We start from the raw sequence: 26,893 nt of genomic DNA on the forward strand, positions 1-26,893 counted from the left end.
AGTGATTTATGTTCTACCACCCGTCAACCTTTTTCTTCAACTTCGTAAAACAAACAATGGCTGAGAGCCAGACTACATCAAGGTCGCATAGAAATCGTGCTGGTAATCGCCTTGCAGCGAGACCAAAAACAAAAAGAAGAAGAAGAATTGAAATTGCCAAATTGACGTATATTTCATACCTACTGTCATTGAAGAAAATGGGATTTCGCAAATGATGTGTTATAAATAGTAAAAATTATATGGTGCTCCACAATATTGATATGATATGCAATTATTAAAGTAAATTTAATTTATGGTATTTTGCTTGTAGTACAATGTTTACCGTTTAATAACATAACCTCAATTTTATTTTTTCTTCTTATTATTTTTTTGTACTACGGCCTTGGCAATTATCCACCAACCGGGACTAATATAATTCGCCAATATAATTAAAAGTGCTAAAAATGTTGCTGAGCTATGAAACTAGGTGTCGCTATTCCGAACTTGCACGGTCCCAATACAGTTTAATCATCAAATAAGTTCACGAATTATAAATGATTGAAAAATTTAGTAGTGTATGTACACTTACAGACATTTTTACTCTTTTTAAAAAAATCGTTATGAGTTCTTTATGTAAATATTTGCCCTGTTTCCACTGGTAGATAATATATAAACATAGTATTGCTGTTTTACTAAACCACAGGATTATTCTAAACTAGATTGTACTAATAGCTATTTTCAAAATTCATTTGAAAAGTAAAAGCCTGGGAAGGCCTAAGTAAATGTTGATTGAAATAGTATGTAACACCGATTAGGTTTATAATCAAATTCCGGTTTGATTAAACATTTCGTGTTTGTTTTATACCTTTACATCGCTAACCACAGTATTGTAAAAACAATACAAGAGTACAGCAATTAATTATACATGAAAAGAATATACAGGGCGGAAATCACTCATGGAATAAAATTATTTCTGTCCTTGTTTTAAAAAATTATAAAAAACACTGAGTCCCGTCGATTTTTATAATATAAATGCACGCTTAATAAACACAAATTTAAATGTACAGGGTTATTCACGCAAGCCTAGTATAGTCCATAAGGTTTATTTTTAATGGACCACCTTGAATATTTTTCTATCTGGTGGTATGATTAGGTAACCTCTTTTGCCGAGTGGGAAGCTACGATCGCACAAAAAACATTACTTCTAGAAATTCTGACCTTTTTTTATGCGATGCGGCCATTAACAAGCTTAACGCATCACATCAAATTTTAACGCGATGCGGCCATTAGTATATTTTTGACAGCTGCACAAATTTGGCCTGTGTGGAAAAATGACGGATGTGGAGAAAAACGATGTCCGATCTCTCATTCTTCTTCTTGCATTACCGTCTCCTATCGGAGGTTGGTTACCATCATAGAAATCTTAACTTTGTATGCTGCAGCTCTGAACAACTGTATTGAACTGCACCCGTACCACTCCTTTAAATTTCGCAACCAGGAAATCCTCCTACGTCCCACATTTCTCTTTCCCGAGATTTTTCCTTGGATTATGAGTCTTAGCAGGGAGTACTTTTCCCCTCTTCTCATTATATGGACTAGATATTCCAGTTTTCTCGTTTGTATGGTTTCTATGACTTCGCATTCCTTCCCAACTTCAGCAAAACATCTTGATTTGTTACTCTCTCTGTCTATGGTATTTTCCATATTCTCCTGTAGCACCACATCTCGAATGCCTCAATGTTTTTGATGTTTACCTTTTTCAGTGTCCAAGCTTCCATGCCGTACAGCAGAATGGAGAAAACATAGCACCTTAACATTATCTTTCTTAAGTTTAGATTTAAGTACCGACTGCATAGGAACTTTTTTATTTTGATAAGTAATTGTCTCGCTATTTATATTCGCCTCTTAATTTCTCTTGTCTGGTCATTAGTATCAGTGAACCAAACCCCTAAATAAATGTACGACGTAACTCTTTTAACTGGCTTATTATTTATGGTTAAATTCACATTGGTGTATAGCTTCTTTGTTACAATCATAAATTTAGTCATTTTGATGTTCAGTTTTAGACCATACTTGTATGGGTATGAGTGTTTATGCTTTCCAGCAAATACTGTAAATTTGCTAGGTTATCTGTTACTATTAACGTGTCATCAGCGTATCGTATATTGTTAATTAACTCTCCGTTAATGTTCATACCAATGATTTGCTCTAGTAGCGCTCCCTGACATATTGTTTCGTTAGATACTGAATAGTAGTGGAGAAAGCACACAACCCTGACGCACACCTCAACGAATCTTAATTTCTTCGGTTAACTCATTATCAACCTTGATTTTTGCTGTTTTCCCCCAGTACAACCTGGATAATATGATGTTAATGTCACGACTGTCGATGTTTTTGCTTCTTAGGATTTCATACAGTTTTTTGTGTCTGACTTTCCCGAAGGCCTTCTCAAAATCTATGAAACCTACATAGAGGTCTTGGTTTATCTCTTGGATCTTGTCTTGGATCTCTCACTAAAGATGGAAAACAAAAGAAACAAAGGAAACAAAAGAAAAGCTGGATAAATATTATAGGACTAATGCTCATTTAGACTACACTGTCAAATTTTGGTTCCGTGAATTTCGTAATGGCTGTATATCTACATTGGGTGAACCACGTACTGAACGGCCCACCAATGCAGTTACATCGGAAAATGTGAAGAAAGTCCACGAAATAGTTCTAGCTGATCGTAAAGTAAAGAGCGCACAAGTCATATTTTGAACGAAGTTTTGAATATGAAAATATTATCCTTTCGATGGGTGGAGCGTTGGCTGACCATTGATCAAAAACTTGATCGTCTGACCACTTCTCAGTAGTGTTTGGACCTTATGAAGCGCAATCCGTCGGACTTTTGTAGCATTACAAATTCCGCTACAATGTTTTGTTTTAAACCCGCCTAATATATAATTATTCCTTGTATTTTGAGTTGGTAATATCATTCATTAAAAATCCTAAACCGACCCTGTTAAAAATATTTCAAATTATTACGCAACATTTAGAAACCTTATGAAATTTTATGTTCATCTGTGTAAGCATTTGTTATTCTAGAATAATTCGTTGAAAGTGCTTGAAACAGTCTACGCATATTTTCTTTTATTTTGAGCGCGAAGAATCCCATGCTACTATTGGACCAGATTTTGAAAGATCCCTTGGTTGTCTCAGCCGATTGATCAATGTCTTCAGCCGAGGAAAGTGATCGGCTCGACGCGCGAGAAGAATGTGAAAGGAGAAACTAGTTCGAAATAGATTTTTGAGCCGTCCACAGGTAGTTTACGTCGAACTCACAGGAAACCACACCCTACCGGCATAGATTGGCTGTTGTCGCTATGTGAAGTCGATTGAATGGTGTGCAATTGATTTTGTGTCTATTGAAGAATATCCATGAAGAATTTCACTCCATAATGTTGGATTTTTAAGGTGAAAATCAGACACGCAGTACAAATAAATTTTGAGGCGCAGTTGTAGCCGGTAGGTATGTGGTGGAAGTTTTTGTTCTTTTTTTGAAGCTCTGTGTAGTCAAATATGGTCCAGTTTTAATAGTATTTGAAGTTTCCGATGAGATGTCTGGTTGCTCCAGCTTTTGTCCTGTTCCCATTTTCTAAAGAGCCTGTTTTCGTCATAAGAAGCCCCCCCTCCTGTTGATTGACACATGGAGATGGAAGTTCTTGTTTGTGTAGTGTGACAAGGAGATGTTTTTTTAAATAAAGAAGGTACTGTACGATTTTGTTTTTAAAAGGTGATTAAATTCCAAGTAAAATATTAAAATTTGCAGCTGGTAAAATCTTTTTAATATTATTATAGAGATTGCTTTCAATATGGTAAAGTTTTTTGGAAAGAGAATAATTGTAAAATGTTAAATATCCGAATATTTTAAGTTCTGTTTTGTTATTCTAGCTGTCCTAAGTATTATTTGTTTAAAAATAAAGCCCTAATAACCGATGTAAATTAAATAAAATGGCAGTGACATTTGACAGCTGCATGACTTTAAAATATGTAGGTCAAATTTTGTTTTGAAATACACTGCCCAATAAAGTTTAAAGTTTTGTGTATTGGTAAAAGTCATATAAAGGTTATAGTTTTTATGTTTTGTCATTCCTAATGGTAAAGTCTGTATTTTTTTGAGAATATGTTTTTTCTAAATAATGAAAAATAAAGTTTTGAGGTTTAAATAAACATTATAACAATGTACTTATTTTTATTTCTGAAACCCTTTGGAACATTATTAACCAGATTTCTGATACAACTGAAATTGAGTTTTAGTGAAAGGGAAGAAGTAAAATGGCATAGAAGCCAAGGATGAAGTTAAAAGTAGCCTGATTAGACCCAAAAGAGGAATCTCACATGAATGTCACCCCAATTGGTATCCGTAAGTAAAGATATGTGTCCAGTAAGTACCCAATAGTGAACAGGAGGATTTTTTCTCAAACGGCGTCTTTAGAAAAGTCCTCCAGTCAGTGTAAGTATCCTTTGCTTATTTGGTAATGGTAGTTAGTCTTCTTAAAACCCTCTCATCTCCCTAATGATTTCATGACCCGCCACCGAACAACCACTGAGCTGCCGTTTCGCAAAAGAAGGTTTGAGTGTCTGTTCCTTCTACTTTAGCCCCATTTCGACCCCCAGTATTCATGTAGTTAGTTTTATCCCTGGCCCCATCTGAGCAGACATTTAAAACGCTTCACTTTTGGCGTGAATTAGTAACCTTTGATGAAACTTGGATCCGATGCTACACACCAGAGAACACAATCAACGCACGGTACTGGACTGAAGCATTCAAAAGTGCTCCGAAGCGGCCAAGAGTCGATCAATGGGTCGGATAAGTCATGACCAATGTATTTTGGGATTACAAAGGCATAATTTTAATTGACTCTCTTGAAAAAGGTAAAACTATCAATAACCAATATTATTTTGTATTACTGGACAAACTGAAGTAGGAACTCAGTGAGAAATGGCATGCAGAAGAAAAAAGTGTTGTTCCTCCAAGACAATGCTCCGACTCAGAATATCGTTATGACTTTATGACAATGGCAAAAATTCATGAGTTGAGTTCCTGGGTAGGTATATACAGGGTGTATTATTAAGAATGTCCAATCTCTGACTTGTAGATTCTAGACCTCAAAATATTAAGATTTAACCCAAATCATTTAAATAAAATATGGCTTCTTACTGAGTTACAGGGTGTTTTATTTAAAAATTTAATAACTATTTTTACCCAGTACTTACTTTAAAACTATTTGACGTATCCTTATCATACTTGGCAGAAAGTGTGGCTACTATACTCCCTATTAAATTGTGATAAATAAACGTTTCTAGATACTACCAGAGGCGTACGTCAGGGGATAGGGAATGGGTTACCCTTCCCAAATTCAACTCCACTGGAGGAATTACTATTTTAGGGCAATTTTTCGATTCTCCAATACTTTCTATGTAAATAGTATACTCTTGATTGATAACGATAGAAGTTATTAGTTTTCGAGATATTTAAAATTAAATATGAAACGGCACAGTTATTTTGATTAATGTATTTTGTCGCTTCATTTTTAACTTCAAATATCTCGAAAACTAATGATTTTATCGTCACGAATGAAGAGTAAATTATTTACATAAAAAGTATTGGAAAATCTAAAAGTTACACTAAAATAGCTATTCCGTCAGTGGCGTAGAATTTGGGAAGGGTCAGCCAGTCAATTTCCCCTGTCGTACGTCTCTGGTACTAGTACGAAAGGATTATTTAACGTAATTTAGTAGGGTGTACGGTACCTACACTTTCTACCACGTATAATAAGGATACGTCAAATAGTTTTAAAGTACTGGGTACAAATAGTTTTTAAATATTAATCATACGAATCATATTTATCATAAATTAATCAAAATAACTGTGCCGATTCATGTTTAACTTCAAATATCTCGAAAGCTAATGACTTTAGCGTTACCAATGAAGAGTATACTATTTACATAGAAAGTACTGGAGAATCGAAAAATTGCGCTAAAATAGTAATTCTCCCAGTGGCGTAGAATTTGGGAGGGGTCAATCATTCACTATCCCCTGTCGAACGCCTCTGGTAGTAGCTAGAAACGTTTATTTATCATATTTTAATAGGGTGTATACTAGCCACACTTTCATCCAAGTATGATAAGGATACGTTAAATAGTTTTAAAGTACTGGATAAAATAGTTTTTAAATTTTTAAATAAAACCAGTAAGGAGCCATATTTTATTTAAGTGATTTTGGGTTAAATCTTAATATATTGAGGTCTATAATCTACAACTCAGAGATTGGACATTCTTAATTATACACCCTGTATAAAAATCGACGGGTCTCAGTTTTTTTATAATTTTTTAAAACAAAGACAGAAATAATAATTTTGTTCCATAAGTGGTTTCCACTCAAGTTCACTTTATACTAGTCATTTTAACTACCTTTTTGGATAGTAAACACTCGTACATATTAATCAGAAACAAAAGAGGATATTAACAAAAAGAAGGAACCTTTATCTTCTACTTTATTTAAATTTTATAAATATTTTATTGGACTCAATTCTTGCACGCAGTATCAAATAATGATATAAATTACCAAACTCTACTTTTCTTATAATTTGCATATCTATGTTATTAAAATACTAAACTACCCTTCATAATAAATTACACAACTTTTAATAAAATTACAGTTTAATCACGTAAATAATGAGTACTCTGAAGCTCAAGTTTTGCTATAAATATTACAAGAAGGTACATCTGCCATAAAACGCATATTTCATCTCTAAATGGCAAAATGGCAAAACAGTAAAATGCCTGCTATATAATTAAAGAAGTAGTTTTCCATTATCTTTATCCCAAGAGTGAATTATTAAACGTGTTCTCTCGTCTTACTCCTAACGAAGACTTTTTTTAATACTATTCAAGTTTTAGGGATGATCTGAATTACAAAATTACTGCACTTAATAAAATTTAAATTTAAAGAGCGGATTAGTATGAATTTAAAAATTAAATACCCCCTCTGTGGCTCAGTGGTAAAAGAGCCTACCATTGGATTTCAGGGGTCGTGAATTCAAATCTCATCAGGAGTAGTAAATTTTTCATTTATTACAAATTAATAAGTGAAAATAGTTTCTATCCTTGTGGGATCTGTACTCACCGGAGGGACGGCGGGCGTTCTGATATAATTAGCGTCTCTTTGTAAAGACTGTCGACTGAATGAAGTCGACTTTTCAAAGTAACAAGACATTTATGTACTCAATACACACACTACACTAGGTATCTGATTGCAAAGTCAACTGTACGATGGCCATTAGCCGTTGAGACATTAAGCTAAATAAAAAAATTAAATATTGGTCTGAAGCTATTTTCTTGTAGCATTTTAATGGAATTTACTATTTTTATCAGGAATTAATCACAAATTTACTTTCACATATGTTTATTTTAACGATTCGATTTCGACTTCGGAACTAATTCTTTTTCATTTTGTATTTTGAGAACGATTTCAGAGGTGAAAATCACAACGTCAAAATAAACACATTTTAAACTAAACAATTCCCAACAAAAATAGTAAACCATATTAATGGCCCAGAACATTACCGTTTTGGGGTGTAATTTTCCTAGTCCCGACGGATTTGCTTGAAAATTAAGATTTAGATTCCTGTTACCCTCTACTTCATTATTGGACTTGAGTCCAGGGTTGCTTTTACTTGGAGATGAAACCCACTCCTTCTCAGGGGTGCAAAAACATACGTTGAAGTAAGTCCGGAAATGGATACAAAGACTAATTCTAAGCTACTTTTGTTCTATAGAGTTTTTTTACTAAGTCAATACTTTTCGAGTTATTTGCGAGTGAAAATGTTGATATTTCAACAAAAACAAACCCGTCTTCAGACGACTTTTCGAAAATAACTCAAAAAGTAAGTATTTTATCGAAAAAAAATATTCCCAGGAAAAAAGTAGGTTAGTATAATAAACCGAAAAAATGGTGTATTTATAATCTCTATGGATCCAGTAGAAGCAAAGTTGTAGCTCGTGAAAAATAGGTTCTGATTCACTAAATTCCAAATCTAATATTTCAACGTGAAATAACCAAAAAATTAACCACTTTTCGGGGAAAAAAGTATTTAAAAATGGCTTTATTTTTATTTTTTGTAAAATTGCTAACCACGAAACTCACGAGTTACGCTCAAAATAAAGTTGGTCCCCTTTTTTGATAAAAAATGGTAAAAATAACCCCCTAATTAGCATCCCATACGAAATTAATCATTATCGCTTTACAATTTACTTTACGTATGTATGGTTTATAATATGATCTAAGTTTGACTGGTTCGAGGTTTTGAAAAAAATTGGTTTTAATAATTATTTTAATTTTGAAAAAGGGTCTTTTTATAGCCTGGCATACATTCAAAAGCAAGAATTATTAGAAAGGTACATAGCATGAGAGGTACTGTAACGAATATGTTTGTATCTTATAGAAGAAAAAAAATGATACACTCTAGAATAAACACAACGACCCACAGTATCGAAAAGGATAAAAATAATTGGGTACGTGTTAGAAAAAAAATACATAAAAATGTACAAGATGTAGTCCCGTAACATTTAACGTTAATTTGACAACGGTTTGGAAGAAGATTATCAGTGACGACAAATTGTACGGTTACAAATTGTAAAGGGAAAATTTGTGTATTTGTGTATACGGAAGAAGTTAATAAAGTTTGGTGTATTGAATAACGACTTCCTATAAATATATTTTTTATGAAGATAATTTTGTTGACAATATTATACTCAGTTATACAGTTGTACATTTTAATGGATCTAAAAAAATATCTTTAACGTATTTCTAATGTTCAAAGCAATGAAAATCCTCCGTCGTTATTTCTTTTAAACTGACGTTCAAAGTTTTTTTAATGTCAGAAATGTACTGATCAGTAATGCTTTGAAAATAAGTGATTTTTACATTCATATAAAAGCGAATCCTTCTTTCATCTTTCAACTGGTTTCAGGCATTTCTTTGATCGGCGAAGTGGAAGTCAATTACTTTTTGACATGCCAATTAGTTTTATTTATAATATACTTTTAATAAAAATGCTTTGAAATTTTGGCATATCAATTCTTACAAAACCTTATAAACATGAGAGTTTCCGGTAATATACAAGTTGTTGAATTTTAAATTCGAAAAGAATGCTATACATCACAACATAACATAATCTAAAATATAAATACGGTATGTCCCTGTAAGTTGTATCCATATGGAAAACTTTTTTTTATTATTAATTTTACGAAAAATTTGCTTGGTCCAAAACCTAAGATTCAACCATTAGATATCAAATTTTATGAATATTATACGAGTAGTGTCAAAAAATATGAATTTTGCTCAAGAGTACAGTAGCTTTATTTTTCACAATATTGAAAATTGCTATTATGAAAAGTTGTTTGGAATTAAGAACTATATTCTAATATGCAATTAGACCCTTCTAATTGAAAAATTATGGAAAACCAACATTATTTTCAGTTACTTCAAGTCTGATAACTCTTATTATTAATTTTACGAAAAAAAGTGATTCTTAATAAAAAAAAAGTTCTGCATGGTCTAAAACCTAAATCACAACCACCTTATATGAAATTTTATCAATTTTATACGAGGTATGTCAAAAAGGATAAATTTAGATCAAAAGTAAAGTACCTTTATCTACTCTATCTCATAGTATGTATAAGTTTTTAGTTTGTGAAAACTGTCATTATAGATACCAGTGCGTGAAGGATTTAAAGTGTGCGGAAGTAACAATGTATTTTAAATGGGATTTACTTTTTCGCACTGTTTTTGGCACACTTTCATATATACTCTGGGCTAATTAGCAAAAAACAAGGAAAAGTTATTTACCAGCAATTTTATTGCTGGAATCAAATCTTATGATTGTATACATTAATAATATAGGTATGCAAAGTCCGCAAATAGTGTGCTATTTTTTTTTATAACCAAACTGGCGCCCGAAAATCGTGTTTTTTTTCAAATTTTGCTCTATAACTAAAAAGATTTTAAATGAACCCATTCAAGATTTAAAAAGATTTTAACTTTACACCAAAAACACCCAAATAAAAATTCACCGTAATTAAATTCTTCATAGAGACGTGTTTTTCCCGATTTACTTCGACGAAAATTTTCCCCGGAAATGCAGGTTTTTCCAACAAAATTTTTAATTTTCAACTAAAATTTTAGATAAGTAATTGTTCATCAATAATTAAATAACTTGGTAATATAAACTATCCTTTCGTATACATTATAATTCCAGAAGCCCATCGAAATTGAATGAACAGTTTAGCAACAATTGAATTGTTAATTAAAAATTTACGGTCGCTATAATAACCACAATAATTATGACACATAAGAATAACTATGATTTTTGTATATAAAAAAACTGTACCTATCTAATGCACTTTACGGAATTGAAATTAGACTATTTAAGCGGCCTCAGGAATATTTTAAAATTATAAACAATTTTTTGGCTTCTAAAAAAATAGAATATCTCGGGAAATGATAAATATTAAATCATGAAAACGTTATTACAAAAAAAGCTGTAGGGCGCTTCTTTTAAAAGAAAAAACGTTTAATTGGGATGAGTGGTTCCTGAGATACAACCGGTCAAAGTTGACCGGCATTTATGGCAAAGATATAAACAGTAGGATCATAATTTTTGAACCATCACCTTTCTATTTTTGTCCTCTTTCTTCACACCAATTTTCATATCTTTAAAATACTCATAACATATATTATTATAATAAAAACTATCGATATTACCAGTGAAAATTGCCAAAAATAGCAAAATTCCAATAAAAAATTAGGTTGGAGAAAATGTAATCTCAAAGTTCAAAATGGGTATACGTTAAAAAAATGCATTTTCTCGGCTTCCCATGGAGCAATTTTCTTTATTCTTTTTTTGTTCCCAAGTAACTCGAGTAGAGCCATCTAACTAACGCATTATTAAATGTCAATTTTGCTTTTGTTTTGATATAATAAATTAATTTATTTAAGTATAAGAAAAGAAAACTACATATTTTTTCCAGTTGTAGACTTTTTTTAGATAAACTTACTACACGTGTACCTTTTAACGTTAAAACACAAATATTCTCATTTGAAAGCTGTATAGCTATTTAAACGATCTTTATTTAAACAAATTAAAAATTTTGTTATAATAAATAAATTAATTTATTATAACAAAACAAAAGCAACTTTGACATTTAATAATGCGTTAGTTGGATGGCTCTACTCGAGTTACTGGGGAACAAAAAAATAATGAAGAAAATTGCTCCATGGGAAGCTGAGAAAATGCATTTTTTTAACGTATACCGCTTTTTTGAACTTTGAGATTACATTTTCTCCAACCTAATTTTTGATTGGAATTTTACTATTTTTGGCAATTTTCACTCGTAATATCGATAGTTTTTATTATAATATAATATATGTTATGAGTATTTTACTCGCTTCGATGAGCTTCTTCAAATATAATCTATACGAAAAGATCTTTTATATTACTACGTTATTTAATTATTGATGAACAATTACTGATCTAAAATTTTAGTAGAAATATAAAAAATTTGTTGGAAAAACCCGCATTTTCCGGGGAAAATTTTCGTCGAGGTAAATTGGAAAAAACACGTCTCTATGTAGAATTTAATTACGGTGAATTTTTATTTGGGTGTTTTTGGTGTAAAGTTAATTAAAGTTATAGAGCGAAAATTGAAAAAATCACGATTTTCGGGCGCCATTTTGTTTATAAAAAAGTAGCACACTATCTGCGGACTTTACATACCTATATTATTAATATATACAGTCATACGATTCGATTCCAGCAATAAAATTTCTGGTAAATAACTTTTCCCAAAAACGGCCTATTCTCCGATAATCTGCCCAGACTAATAATCAAATATCCTTAACTTTCGCGTTGTCATAGTGATGACATTTTCAGCAATAAATTACGACAAAAGTTTTGACAGTTTAGTGGTTTAAGTTAGAATTTTTAAATGTCAAAGTTCTAAAAATTGTAGAATAGAAATGAATTCCAGTGACAGTATTTTTATTTGTTTATCGTAGATAAAAACTTGTAATAAACTGTGCGTGAAGTACTTTTTGCTAACTTACGCGATGTATAGCACTCGCCCCGCTGTCGCTCGTGCTCTAAACATCGCCTGCGTTCGCAAAAAGCATACTTCACGAACTGTTTCATAAATAACTATTTAGACCAGGGCGCATCTGTAAAAATATTAGTACATTTGGACGTTGAGAGGTGACTCAATTTTTTTTGCAGAAATTGCTTGAAAATAAATCAAATAATAATATTTGAGTTATCCTCCCTCTCAAAAATGTCCGGAACATTGTTTAAATAATCAAAATGTCAAAAAATTAAGGAAAAATTTGATTTTTTTCTTGGTTTTTTGATTATAACTTTAAAAGTATTCATTTCCCAGAAAAGCTGTACTGACATAAAAGTTGCGTAATTAAATTTCCTACAATATAGAATTGGTTAAAGATTTAAAAAATAGTCACCCTTGCTGCAAAATATCAATAATTACGAAAAAACTATACAAAAACAAGTATTCGCATTTTACGTTTTTCAACCATTTATGCTACACTTAGAACCTTCATATTTCACTCAGAAAATCTTTATGATACAGTAAAACAATACTGTAAATTTTATTAAGATCGGTTTAATAGATTTTGCAAAATAAATTTTGCAATCCAGCTTTCGCAAAAAAAAATTCATTTCTTCAAAATGTTACAGGACTGAAAATAAAGCAGATAGCAAATTGAATTTTTTTTGCGTTTAGAAGTGTACTGTACCTTTCATTTGCAATTTGCAAAACTAAAATAGGTTAACCACCACGGAGTCAGGAATTTTTTTAAATAAACATTAATTATTGGTGCTACGCGCAGGACAGCGGATAGTTTGCTCTAATTGGGCATTCCAATGACCTTTGAAAATGATTGATACATTTTAATTTTTATTATATTTCGATATAAGTAAATAAATTTGTTTATTGCAAAATAAAAACGCATACTCTATCCTTTGAAATAACACTTTTATTAGCAAAAACTTTATTTTTCATATATTTTAACTTAGAGAATAAAAGTTTATTATTTTTAAACATATGGAATTGTTTAAACAATATTTCACAAACAATAATAAATTAGTTTGATTTTTGTGGAATTAAAATATTAAAATACAACAATATATAGAGTAAGAAAATAATATATTAGATAAAGATTGGAAGAAATTTTGGTGGAAATCAACTTGTGTGAATCGAACACCGCTGTCTTGCGCGTAGCACCAAAAATTAATGTTTATTTAAAAAAATTCCTGACGCCGTGGCAATTAATCGATTTTAATTTTGCAAATTGTAAATGAAAGGTACAGTACACTTCTATAAGCAAAAAAAAAATTAACTTGCTATCTGCTTTATTTTCAGTCCTGTAACATTTTGAAAAAATGAATTTTTTTTGCGAAAGCTGGATTGCAAAATTTATTTTGCAAAATCTATTGAACCGATCTTAATGAAATTTACAGTATTGTTTTACTGTATCATAAAGTTTTTCTGGGTGAAATATAAAGGTCCTAAGTGTAGCATAAATGGTTGAAAAACGTAAAATGCGAAAACTTGTTTTTGTATGGTTTTTTCGCAATTATTGATATTTTGCAACTAGGGCGACTATTTTTTAAATTTTTAACCAATTCTCTGTTGTAGGAAATTTAATTACGCAACTTTTTTGTTAGTACAACTTTTCTTGGAAATGAATACTTTTAAAGTTATAATCAAAAAACGAATAAAAAATCGAATTTTTCCTTCATTTTTTGACATTTTGATTATTTAAACAATGTTCCGGACCTTTTTGAGAGGGAGGATAACTCAAATATTATTATCTGATTTATTTTCAAACAATTTCTGCAAAAAAATTTGAGTCACCTCTCAACGTCCATCTCAAAACAGATGCGCCCTAGACTAATTATAGTTCAGAATATTTCAATTAGAAGGATGTAATTACATATTAAAACATAATTTTTAATTCTAAACAGCTTCTCATAATAACAATTTTCGATATGGTGAAAAATAAAGGTATTTTGCTCTTAAGCGAAATTCATATTTTTTGACATGCCTCTTATAAAAATGATAAAATTTGGTTATTATATTTTAGGTTTTAGACAATAAAGAACACTTTATGAAGAATAACTTTTTTTCGTACAATTGGTAATAAAAGACCTATTTTAATTTAAAGAACTGAATATACTAATGGTGGTTATCCATAATAAAGAAAAATTTTCAAAACTTTTTTTTTAATTAGAGGAATGTAGTTGCATACTAGAATATAGTTCTTGATTCCAAACAACTTTTCTTAATAACAATTTTCAATATTGTGAAAAATAAAGCTACTTTACTCTTGAGCGAAATTCATATTTTTTGACACACCTCGTATAATATTCATAAAATTTGATATCTGATGGTTGAATCTTGACCCTGAACGTATGGCGCAATGGGTGAAGACACAGAAGCCCAACACCAAGCGACACATAGGAAGACCCAAAAAACGATGGTACGAGAGCTGGCGCTCCGGATCGCAGAAGAGACTGTAACAGAAGAAACAGGACATAGTGCTATTACAAGAAGAAGAAAAAGAAGAAGAAGTAGTTTCTGTAATAACAACGTAGAAGTACAGGACGAACACTCACAAGTATTTAATCCCAAATCAAGTCAAACGTAGATGATCTAGTCCTAACTGACTGTACAACAAAGAAGCTAGAAGTAATGTATACCACTTTTTCAAATACATAAAAACTATCAGTTTCCAAAATAATCATCAATACCCAACAACAGAGCCAGAAACGGTCACCAATTCACTGTTGATAACTGATACTTTGAAATGGTAAACAAATTCACATACTTAGGATTCGCGATGACCAATAAAAATTCCATAAAAGAAGAAATCAAACGAAGGGTAGTTCTAGCAAACGAGTACAATTTTGAACCGCGGTAGTTAACCGATTTTAATTTTGCAAATTGCACATGAAAGGTAGACTACTCCTCTATATGTAAAAAAAATTTCATAAAAAAAACTTGCTATCTGCTTTGTGTTCAGTTCTGCCACATTTTGAAAAAATGAATTTTTTTGCGAAAGCTGCATTGCAAAATTTATTTTGCAAAATCTATTGAACTGATGTTAATGTTTACATTATTGTTTTATTATATCACAGCGTTTTTCTGGGTAAAATATGAACGTTTTAAGTGTAGTATAAATGGTTGAAAAACGTAAAATGCAAATACTTGTTTTTTATGGTTTTTTCGCAATTATTGTTATTTTGCAACAAGGGTGACAATTTTCAAAATTTTTAACCAATCCTATATTATAGGAAATTTAATTGCGCAACTTTTATGTCACTGCAACTTTTCTCGGAAGTGAATACTTTTAAAGTTATAATCAAAAAACGAGGAAAAAAATCGAATTTTTCTTTGATTTTTTGACATTTTGATTATTTAAACAATGGTCCGGACCTTTTTGAGTGGGAGGATAACTCAATTATTATTATAGTCCAGGGTAATAAGGTTTTTTCCATGACACTGGAGCAGCCAGGGTACTGAATCGTTTTTTCGACAGGTAATATCTATAAGAGCAAATTGTAACTATTTCCTGCTTAGGCTCAAAAAATTAAGTGTCAAAAAATGGCATTTTTCCCTTTTTTTCAAATCAATGGAAAACAGTGAAACTTATGTTTTTTTTAGTAGAAATATCTTTGAGATTATGGAGAAAGCTTTAAAATGACGTATTACAAATTTCATATACTCATTTATTGTTAATATAATTGCGAAAAAAGGTCGGAATGGCAAAAAAAATAATTTCGCAATATCTATTGTAAAAATTAGTGTACAGCTTTAAAATTTTTGTCATATAAGGGTTCTTTGGTGCTTAATATGTGATAAAAATTTCAAAGCGATTCATTCAATTGTTTTTAAATTTTATTCAAATTGTTTATCCCAGAGAGCATTTTTTTGCAATAACATAAGTCAGAAAAAAATGACGTTATAACCATTCCACAGGTGTCAAATGAAAGAGCATGAGCTATATTTTCAAATTGGTTTAAAAAAAGCGAATAAAAAATGCATTTATTAGTAATAAATAATTATGCAAAAGTATCGTAAATCTTGCCTTATAAACTTTTTATTTTGTTATATAAGAAATTATACATATTTATTACAATGTTTTATTAATTATGGTATAGATAACATTACTTGGTAGTTGTGCACTTAAAACAGGGTAAAAAGATATTTTTTTTGGAAAAAGTTGTTCAAAAAGTTTATAAGGAAATATTTACGATACTTTTGCATAATTATTTGTTACTAATAAATGCATTTTTTATTCGCTTTTTTTAAACCAAGTTAAAAATATAGCTCATGCTCTTCCATTTCACACCTGTGGAATGGTTCTAACGTCATTTTTTTCTGACTTATGTTATTGCAAAAAAAATACTCTGTGAGATAAACAATTCGAATAAAATTTAAACAATTTAATGAATCGTTTTGAAATTTTTATCACGTATTAAGCACCAAAGAACCCTCATTTGACAAGAATGTCAAATCTGTAGACTAATTTTTACAACAGTTATTGCGAAAATATTTTTTTTTGCAATTCCGACCTTTTATCGCAATTATATTAACAATGAATGAGTATATCAAACTTTGTAATATTTCATTTTAAAGCTTTTTCCATAATCTCAAAGATATTTGTACTGAAAAAGTCATAAGTTTCACTGTTTTCCATTGATTTGAAAAAAAAGGGAGAAATGCCATTTTTTGACAGTTAATTGTTTATAAATAAAAATGGCCGCCAGATCCTACGCAGGAAATAGTTACAATTTGTTCCTATAGGTATTACTTGTCGAAAAAACGCTTCAGTACCCTGGCTGCTGAAGTGTCACGAACAGGGTATATTTTTGTCTTATTACCCTGGCCTATTATATGAGCTAATTCCAAGCAATTTCTGCAAAAAAACATGAGTCACCTCTCAACGTCCATCTCAAAACAGATGCACCCTGGACTACAGCGCTTTTAAAAATTTGACCATAACTCCCTCCTAATATGCAGTCAAACCACCAAGTGCCTATTAGTATTCAAGTTTGCCCTCGAAATATTCGCTTGTTTGGTCAGTATTCGTTTATGCGGAAGGTGCGAGTATTTATTTACCAAGCTTGTGGGGCGAAGATTACTTTTATATTCGGGTTTCATAACATTCAAAGAAAATTGTAGTATTTATTGTAGATATACACTGCGCGTCAGAGAAAACGGGCACCCCAAAAAATGGATCATTTTTGATGTCCCGTATCTCCCAAGCCTGTTGTCCCATTTAATTTTTTTAATGTGATATAGCGTTTTTTTTTCAAAACTATCGATGTAATAATATTGTTGCTAAACAGGTAAATTTTCATTGTATACCGGGTGTACGAATCAAACTGTGTTTTTTTCTCAAAGTTCTCAACACCCTGTGGAATATTCTAGCATTTATAAAATACTGAAATCAAAACCCAACTATAGCCTCAGGTCTTCTTAACATTCTGTTTTTGGATTCATTCGCTTATGTTGGATAATACAAAAGTTAGGTGCTCTAACAACTAGCCATGTTCTTCATCAGTACAGGGTGTTTCTAAATAACTGCGACAAACTTTAAGGGGTAATTCTGTAATAAAAAATAATGACAGTTTTCTTTGTAATCTTATGTCCGCAAATGCTTCGTTGCCGAAATACGGGATGTTGATTTTTTTCTTACAAACTGACGATTTATTTGTTACTTTAAAACCGGTTGAGATATGCAAATAAAATTTGGTGGGTTTTAAGACGTAGGAATTGCACATTTTTGACATACAATTAAGGATTTTATATTCACCATTGGCGTGTATACGGGTAATATGATCTGTCATATTACCCGTATGCGCGACAATGGTGAATATAAAATTCTTAGTTGCATGTCAAAAAATCTACCAAATTTCATTTGCATATCTTAACCGGTTTTAGGGCAATAAATAAATCGTCAGTTTGGAAGAAAAAATTCAACATTCCGTATCTCGCAAACGAAGCATTTAGAGACATATGTTTATAAAGCAAACGTTCAATATTTTTTCATGCAGAATTACCCCTTAAAGTTTGTCGTAATTATTTAAAAACACCCTGTACCGATGAAGAACATGGCTAGTTGTTAAAATTGTACTATCCAACAAAAGCGAATGAATCAGAAAACAGAATGTCAAGAAAAGCTGAGGCTATAGTTGGGTTTTAATATCAGTAATTTATAAATGCTAAAATATTCCACAGGGTGTTGCGAACTTTGAGAAAAAAACACAGTTTGATTCGTACACCCGGTATATTACACCCATGAGAACTTATCTGTTTAGCAACAATATTATTACAGCGATATTGCTAGAGAATGAGGCTATAATATATTAAAAAAATTACTTAAATCGGACAACAGGTTTGGGAGATACGAGACATCAAAAATGACTCATTGGGGTGCCAGTTTTCTCTGACGCGCAGTGTAGTTTGTAAAAAAATACTATGTGTTCTTGGAAAAAGGAACAAGAATATTTAGAAATGCTTATGTTGGAAGTCTTGGTTGAAGATGATATTCAGGAACCAATTGATTCGAGGATGACGAAGATTTGAATGAAGTTGATGAAGTTAAAGTCGACATTTCTGATGATACGGAGCAGCAAATTATCTGATTTAGAAGAAAATAATATGTTGGAAATTCTTACTCCTACATTTACTGGCAAAGACAAATACTATGGGCCAAACATCCTATACTCAGGCACGGTAGAACTAGGGCAGAGAACTAACATCTGCCTGGTGTAAAAAGTCACTAAAGAATTTGAAAACGGAGTTAGAAATGAACTACTTCTTTTCTGACACCATGTTGAATAGAACTGTCGAGTACACAAATAAACCAAGTAAATCGGAAACACTCTTAACATGAAACACATGCCAAAAACACAAATTTAATAGAAATCAAAACAACTTAACTTAATAAAAATGTACCTTTTGAAAAAATAAACACAACCGTTTTTTTTTAATTTTCTTCAAGACCAATAGTAATCGAGCTATACTTTATTATATGTTGGCTCTTCTTCGTCAAATGCTAAATATTTTAGTTTCAAAGTCAAAAGATAGAAAAAATAGGCATTTTCAAGGACAACTTGTTCAAACTAATTTAAAGTACTTAAAAATATCTATCTCCAGAAATAAAAAAAGTCTCTAGCTCAAAAATTAAGTGACTTATAATGAAAAGAATGTCAGTCCCCATTTTTTTCAGCGAAAAAGTGATCGCAAGCACCCCCCTAATCAGCACCGTAATTAAAATTAGTCATTAACCTTATTTAGTCTTTTTTATTTATGTATTATTAATAGGTTCTAGAAGTTTGACCGGCTTAGAATGATTAGTTTTTAAAAAAATGGAGTTAAAAGCGAATCACGAATTTTTGTAGTTTGGAAAAAATGGCTCTTTCTTCAGAATAACAAAATTAGCATTAGAGATACGAAAAAATCTTTAATATGAGATTGTAGCTTATTTAATTCCCAAGAAATTGGTTTGCAAAAATTTTTTCTACAGCAAAAATTGAGTGAGCTATTAACAATTAAAACTTATCATAACATGCAAAAACCACCTTTACCAACCCTTTCAAAGTCACCTCTTTTTGCGACTGAGCATTTTAAAAAGATTTAATATTAATAGGCTTATAGATCTTGTAAAAACCTACAAAATTATTTTTTACCAAAAATTGAGTGAATCGTAAATGAGTATGTATATCGAAAAACATTGAGTTATTCTATACAAAACTAACACTTTCGATAGCAAATGAATCGAAAACTATTAATTTTACCAAAAAAGTGTATAGAACCTTTTTTGCTAGAATGAATGTTTTTATCAATTTTCGCGGTCAAGATATAATAAAAAATTTCCACCCCCGAGATGGGGTGGCAACCACCCCCATGGCAAAAGCGCCTTTCGGCATGATATAGATTTTGTCCTTGGACTATCCACTACTTATTCTCAAATTTTCAAGCAAATCGATCCATTCTGTAAAAATTGCGAGGTGAAAAGCTTCGGTTCCTGGCCTAGATCTAGCGGGAGTTCTCAAATCTAGCCGATTAAACTGTGAGGAAATCTGGGACAAAAACAACAGGCATTTTGTGACTTTCAGTCCGCACTCGAGCTGTTATGTTTTAAAATGGGCGAGCACCGAAAGATTTTTAGCTGAACGTGGAGGTCATTTGACTGATGTGCTATTCTACACATACACTTGAGTCCACGAGTCTTTACCCTGCGTCATTAATACCTGGCGAGATAAAACACATACTTTTTATCTAGCATCATTTTCTTCCACGCATGAAACTAAAGACAAACCAGCTAACGCCTGTTATTAAGTAAAAGCACATGTTATTTTTATGAACGATCTAGTCTCAGTACATTGAAAAGAGATAGGTAAAAAAGACGATTGGGGATGTTTTCACATATTTTAAGTACAATTTCTGACGTTTTGGTTTGTTTGCTTTTGTGGCTGTCAGTTTGTTGAATTTTTTGCTGTTATTTTGTCGAAGTTTATGTTATTTTAACGATTAATTTTGACAACGTACAAGGCTAACCTCATTGACACAGTTAAGGAATGCTTGTGTTTAATGTTCCGCCAAAGTGAATAAAATAACAAAAAGAAAACTAGATGTTATTGAATTTTTTTATAAATTGTTTATTTAATTATTAATCAATGATAATAATAATGTTTAATATATTTACATCGGAGCTAAAATACATCATTTCATCAAAGTTTTCGGTTTATGCGGATGACACAAAGCTGTACAACAATCCTAAAATAAACTCTCAGTGTTTGCAAAAAGACTTGGACAGCATTTCTCGATGGTGTACTGACTGGTTGCTACCGCTTAATATAGAAAAATGTGTCGTTCTTCATCTCGGCAAGAATAACCCTCGGTTAAATTATTTTATTAACGGCACCGTTTTAAAAAAGACCGATTGTCACTCTGATCTCGGCGTGTTAATAGACTCACAATTGTCCTGGACTCCTCAAACGTTGCAACAGTGTAATAAAGCCAATCGCATGGTATATCTTATTAGTAAAGTTTTTTCGTCCTGTGACAGTCGAACCTTAGCAAAATTGTATAAAACTTATGTGAGACCTATATTAGAATTTGCTAATTCAGTGTGGTGTCCGGTTCTTCAGCGTGATGTAAATATGCTGGAAAATGTACAGCGACGAGTAACACGGATCCCGTATTCATTGGTGCGTCCCTCATATGAAGATCGTTTAAGGATCATGGATTTAGTTCCATTATCCGCCCGCAGACTTAGATGCGACTTAATTACAACATTCAATTCATTTCATTACGAAACTTCTTCACTCAGAAATTTCTTTACAATAAATACAGATGAGCGGTTAAGAGGCCATCCCAGAAAGCTAAGAAGAGAACTCTGCAGAACCAACATCAGGTTAAACTTTTTATCAAATAGGGTTGTTTATGCTTGGAATTCATTACCGGCTTATGTCGCTATGGCTCCTAGTACAAATAGTTTTAAGAATAGACTCGATAATAATTTATTGTATTTTTAATTTAATTATATGTAAATCAGCATAAGTGTAAAACAGCTAAGTACCAAAATTTGTTTAGCTTTTAGAGTATAATAGGATTCTAATCCTCTATTCTTATTGAATGTTAATAATAATAATAATAATAATAATAATAACAACGACTAGACAAGTGCCGCGTTTTAAATATAGTCAGAGGAAAGATACAGCCCGGTGGATTCGATATGCAAAATGGCCAGAACATCGAGGCCATGGGTGAAAATGATATATACAAATATCTTGGAGTAAAGCAGGCGCGGAAAATTGACCATAAGCAAATGAAAACTGAGATAACTACTGAGTTTATACGAAGGATAAAACAGCTGCTTCGTTCACAGCTTAACAGTAAAAATTTGTTTAAGGCACTAAACACCTACGCTTGTTCCGCGCTTAGCTATTCATTTGGTATTGTTAAGTGGACAAAAACAGATATAGAAAATCTTCAGCGAAAAGTACGAACACACCTCACAAAGGCACAAAAACACCATCCTAAAAGTGCAGTAGAAAGAACGACATTACCACGGAATCTAGGAGGAAGAGGACTTATGGATATAGGTGAGCAATTAGATAAACAAATTGCTAATTTAAGATCTTATTTTCAGATGCAAGCTGAGACATCTACTCTACATCGCGCTATTTGCGCAGTAGATGACACAACACCGATCAAACTGAGGGAACCAGAAATGCGCATAAACCACCTCACTAAAGACGAAAAAATGCGCGCCTGGATGGGTAAACCTCTGCACGGGCGACATCCCAATGAGGTCAGCCAAGACTATGTCGACAATACAGCGTCGAACTATTGGTTGACAGCAGGAAAGATGTTCCCTGAAACGGAGGGTTCATTACTGGCCATTCAGGATCAGGTTATACCAACCAGAAATTACCTGAAATATATCATCAAAGACCCTCAGGTTCAAAACGACAGATGCCGATATGGATGTCAAGCCCAAGAAACCATCCAACATCTTACAGGGGGCTGCCAGGCATTTGCTGCAACTGAATACAAGGAACGGCATGACGCAGTTGGAAAAATACTTCATCAAGAGATAGCTATCAAGCTGGGACTTCTCCAAACGGACCATCTCCCGTATTATCAATACGTCCCCGAGAGTATGCTTGAGGATGGCAACTACAAGCTATACTGGGACCGCACTGTGCTCACAGACCAAACAGTGGCACATAATAGACCAGATCTCGTACTAGTTAATAAATTAACAAGACAAACAACACTAATTGATGTGGCGATACCTAACAACAATAACCTACGTAGTAAATTTACTGAAAAGATCGCCAAGTACAGAGATCTGGAAATTCAAATACGAAGACAATGGAGAATGCAAAGTACCCAGACGATACCTATTATTATGTCTACTACTGGAGTCATTCCGAAGAACCTCCTCGAAAGCATAAAAAGGCTGGGTCTAAATGAACATATTTACAAGACCATGCAGAAAGCTGTACTACTCGCAACGGCCAGATGTGTACGAAAATTTCTGGGAGATACACCTGCATACCAAGTCACCTAGGGCTCGATAACACGGAAAGAGTCCCACCAGAGCTCAATCCTTTTGATACCGTAGGTATCTGGGATGAGTCAATTTTCCCCTTAGAGGGAGTGTGAGCCGTATGGCTAAATCTGGATAATAATAATAAAGTTCCATGGGCTGCAAAGAACAACTTATCATCGACTCAGTCATTTCTAATCAAGCATATTCCAAAAAGAGGAACCTATTTACTGCTTTTATTGATTACAAGAAGGCCTTTGATTCAGTGCCGCATGAATGGCTTATAGATATATTGAGAATATATAAAGTCGATGATAATATAGTGACCTTTTTACAACATATAATGACAGAGTGGAAAACTAGAATTCACCTTCAAATACCTGGTGAAAGTAACATCGAAACTGAAAATATCGCAATCAGCCGGGGCCTGTTTCAAGGAGATTCGTTGAGTCCTCTGTGGTTCTGTCTAGCTATGAACCCACTATCTCAGCTATTGAACTCCACAGATGCAGGTTTTAGCATCAAAAATAACAACAATGTGGTGGCGAAGCTTAATCATTTATTGTACATGGATGATTTAAAATTAATGGCTTCCACTCGAAACCAACTCGACGAGATGCTAAAAACTGTAGAAACTTTTTCTAATGATATTAGTATGTACTTCGGACTAGACAAGTGCCGTATTTTAAATATAGTCAGAGGAAAAGTACAGCCCGGAGGATTCGATATGCAAAATGGCCAGAACATCGAGGCCATGGGTGAAAACGATATGTACAAATATCTTGGAGTAAAGCAAGCGCGGAAAATTGACCATAAACAAATGAAAACAGAGATAACTACTGAGTTTATACGAAGGGTAAAACAGCTGCTTCGCTCACACCTTAACAGTAGAAATTTGTTTAAGGCACTAAACACCTACGCATGTTCCGCGCTTAGCTACTCATTTGGTATTGTTAAGTGGACAAAAACAGATATAGAAGCTCTTCAGCGAAAAGTGCGAACACACCTCACAAAGGCACAAAAACACCATCCTAAGAGTGCAGTAGAAAGAACAACATTACCACGGAATCTAGGAGGAAGAGGACTTATGGATATAGGTGAGCAATTAGATAAACAAATTGCTAATTTAAGAACTTATTTTCAGATGCAGGCTGAGACATCTACTCTACATCGCGCTATCTGCGCAGTAGATGACACAACACCGATCAAACTGAGGGAACCAGAAATGCGCATAAACCACCTTACCAAGGACGAAAAAGTGCGCGCCTGGATGGGTAAACCTCTGCACGGGCGACATCCCAATGAGGTCAGCCAAGACTATGTCGACAATATAGCGTCGAACTACTGGTTGACATCAGGAAAGATGTTCCCTGAAACGGAGGGTTCATTACTGGCCATTCAGGATCAGGTTATACCAACCAGAAATTACCTGAAATATATCATCAAAGACCCTCAGGTTCAAAACGACAGATGCCGATATGGATGTCAAGCCCAAGAAACCATCCAACATCTTACAGGGGGCTGTCAGGCATTTGCTGCAACTGAATACAAGGAACGGCATGATGCAGTAGCAAAAATCCTTCATCAAGAGATAGCTATCAAGCTGGGACTTCTCCAAACAGACCATCTCCCGTATTATCAATACGTCCCTGAGAGTATGCTTGAGGATGGCAACTACAAGCTATACTGGGACCGCACTGTGCTCACAGACCAAACAGTGGCACATAATAGACCAGATCTCGTACTAGTTAATAAATTAACAAGACAAACAACACTAATTGATGTGGCGATACCTAACAACAATAATCTACGTAGTAAATTTACTGAAAAGATCGCCAAATACAGAGATCTAGAAATTCAAATACGAAGGCAATGGAGAATGCAAAGTACCCAGACGATACCGATTATTATTTCTACTACTGGAGTCATTCCGAAGACCCTCCTCGAAAGCATAAAAAAGCTAGGTCTGAATGAACATCTTTATAAGACCATGCAGAAAGCTGTACTACTCGCGACGGCCAGATGCGTACGAAAATTTCTGGGAGATACACCTGCATTCCAAGTCACCTAGGGCTCGATAACACGGAAAGAGTCCCACCAGAGCTCAATCCTTTTGATACCGTAGGTATCTGGGATGAGTCAATTTTCCCCTTAGAGGGAGTGTGAGCCGTATGGCTAAATCTGATAATAATAAATAATAACCACAACCACAACCACAAGCGAGCCAAACAACAACAAGAGCTCCACCCGCCGAAGGTGCTGCGCTGGATCATCAGCCGGCGCTCACTCAAGCGGGACGACCGAGGCAGCGCATGAAATGGACTGTGTCTATTAATGAAAACATTTTGCGCTTCTATTACAAGGTGACAAACCTCGGTCAAGAAACAATCGGCTACCGACAACAGCTGTATGCCGAATTTTGCAGGACATACCCAGATATTCAAGTAACGGAGCAACGAGTATCAGACCAATACCGGGTAATTATAAGAAACAACCTTATCCCAGAGAGATTCAGAACGATGTTGTAATTGAAGATCAAGTCCATGTTGAAGTTCATGAGCAGATTCCTGAGCTTGCCCTACAAGAAACTCAACCTGACAATACAGAGCAGGAAAACAACGAGTTACGTGATAACCTAGTAAGCGAAATGGCACGTGCGGTACAGGAGTTTAATGGAACAAACCCACTTAGCAGACCACCGCTACCACGAATAAACTCTTGTAAGAAACTAGGTGCGCTGTTACAAATTGGGAACACTGAAGTCCTACCCAATTATGTCGCAGAAGCCCACACATTAGAATATTTGCACATGCTAATCTACTGTGCAGCAACAGCAATTGCTAATATAATGGGCGTTAAGATCAGAACACGACGGGGTACTAATAACGAAAGAACTGGTAACAGAACTGCACCTTGGGAAAAAAGACTGCTCGGAAAGATTGAACTACTACGTAAGGATATTGGTATAGTCACAGAATACGTACGAGGTGTAACAAGTAGAAAAGTCATCAAGAGAGCTGAAGAAATAATGCTGAGTACCGCAAGACACTCAAGATATGATCCAGAAAACAACACAGCCCATCAGTGTCTGGATACATTAAAACAAAAACTCTCCGTTTATTCAAGGCGACTAAGGAGGTACAAAGTTAGTAACAACCGCAAAAGCGACAATGCTCTTTTTGAGAGTTCTGAGAAGGCGTTCTATCGAAAACTCAATTCCACTGTAGAACGTGTCGATAAGACTTACCCAAGCCAAGAAGAAATTCATGAGTTTTGGGGAAATCAACTTTCCACACCAGCTGCTCTTAACAACAATGCTGGATGGATAGAAGATACGACACAGAACTGCCAACACTACATTACTACCCTTTACGAACCCTTCACTTCTGAAGAAGTCTCAAATATCATCAAAGAGCTTCATAACTGGAAATCTCCTGGACCAGATGGAGTTCAAAACTTTTGGCTCAAGAAGTTTTGGAGTGTTCATGAATGCTTATCAACATTAATTAATCATGTTATTTCTAATCCGCAGGATATACCAGCATTCCTAACTCAGGGTACCACTTATTTAATACCGAAGGATCAAAATAACACCCAAGATCCAGCCAAATACCGCCCAATTACTTGTCTTCCAACTTTGTATAAATTGGTCACATCTTGTGTAGCCCGGCGTATCTACCAACACTGTGCTCTGAACAATATCATAGAACCTCAACAGAAAGGATG

At 33.4% G+C, this 26,893-nt stretch overlaps 1 protein-coding gene across 12 annotated transcripts in view; it reads right to left on the bottom strand.

Annotated features, from left to right (window-relative positions):
* The window catches only part of LOC114331473 (transient receptor potential cation channel trpm), a 1,429,758-nt gene that overhangs the window by 306,574 nt on the left and 1,096,291 nt on the right, over positions 1 to 26,893 (bottom strand). The window lies entirely within an intron of this gene.

This window comes from Diabrotica virgifera, chromosome 2, assembly GCF_917563875.1.
Source record: "Diabrotica virgifera virgifera chromosome 2, PGI_DIABVI_V3a".
NCBI classification, from domain to species: domain Eukaryota; kingdom Metazoa; phylum Arthropoda; class Insecta; order Coleoptera; family Chrysomelidae; genus Diabrotica; species Diabrotica virgifera.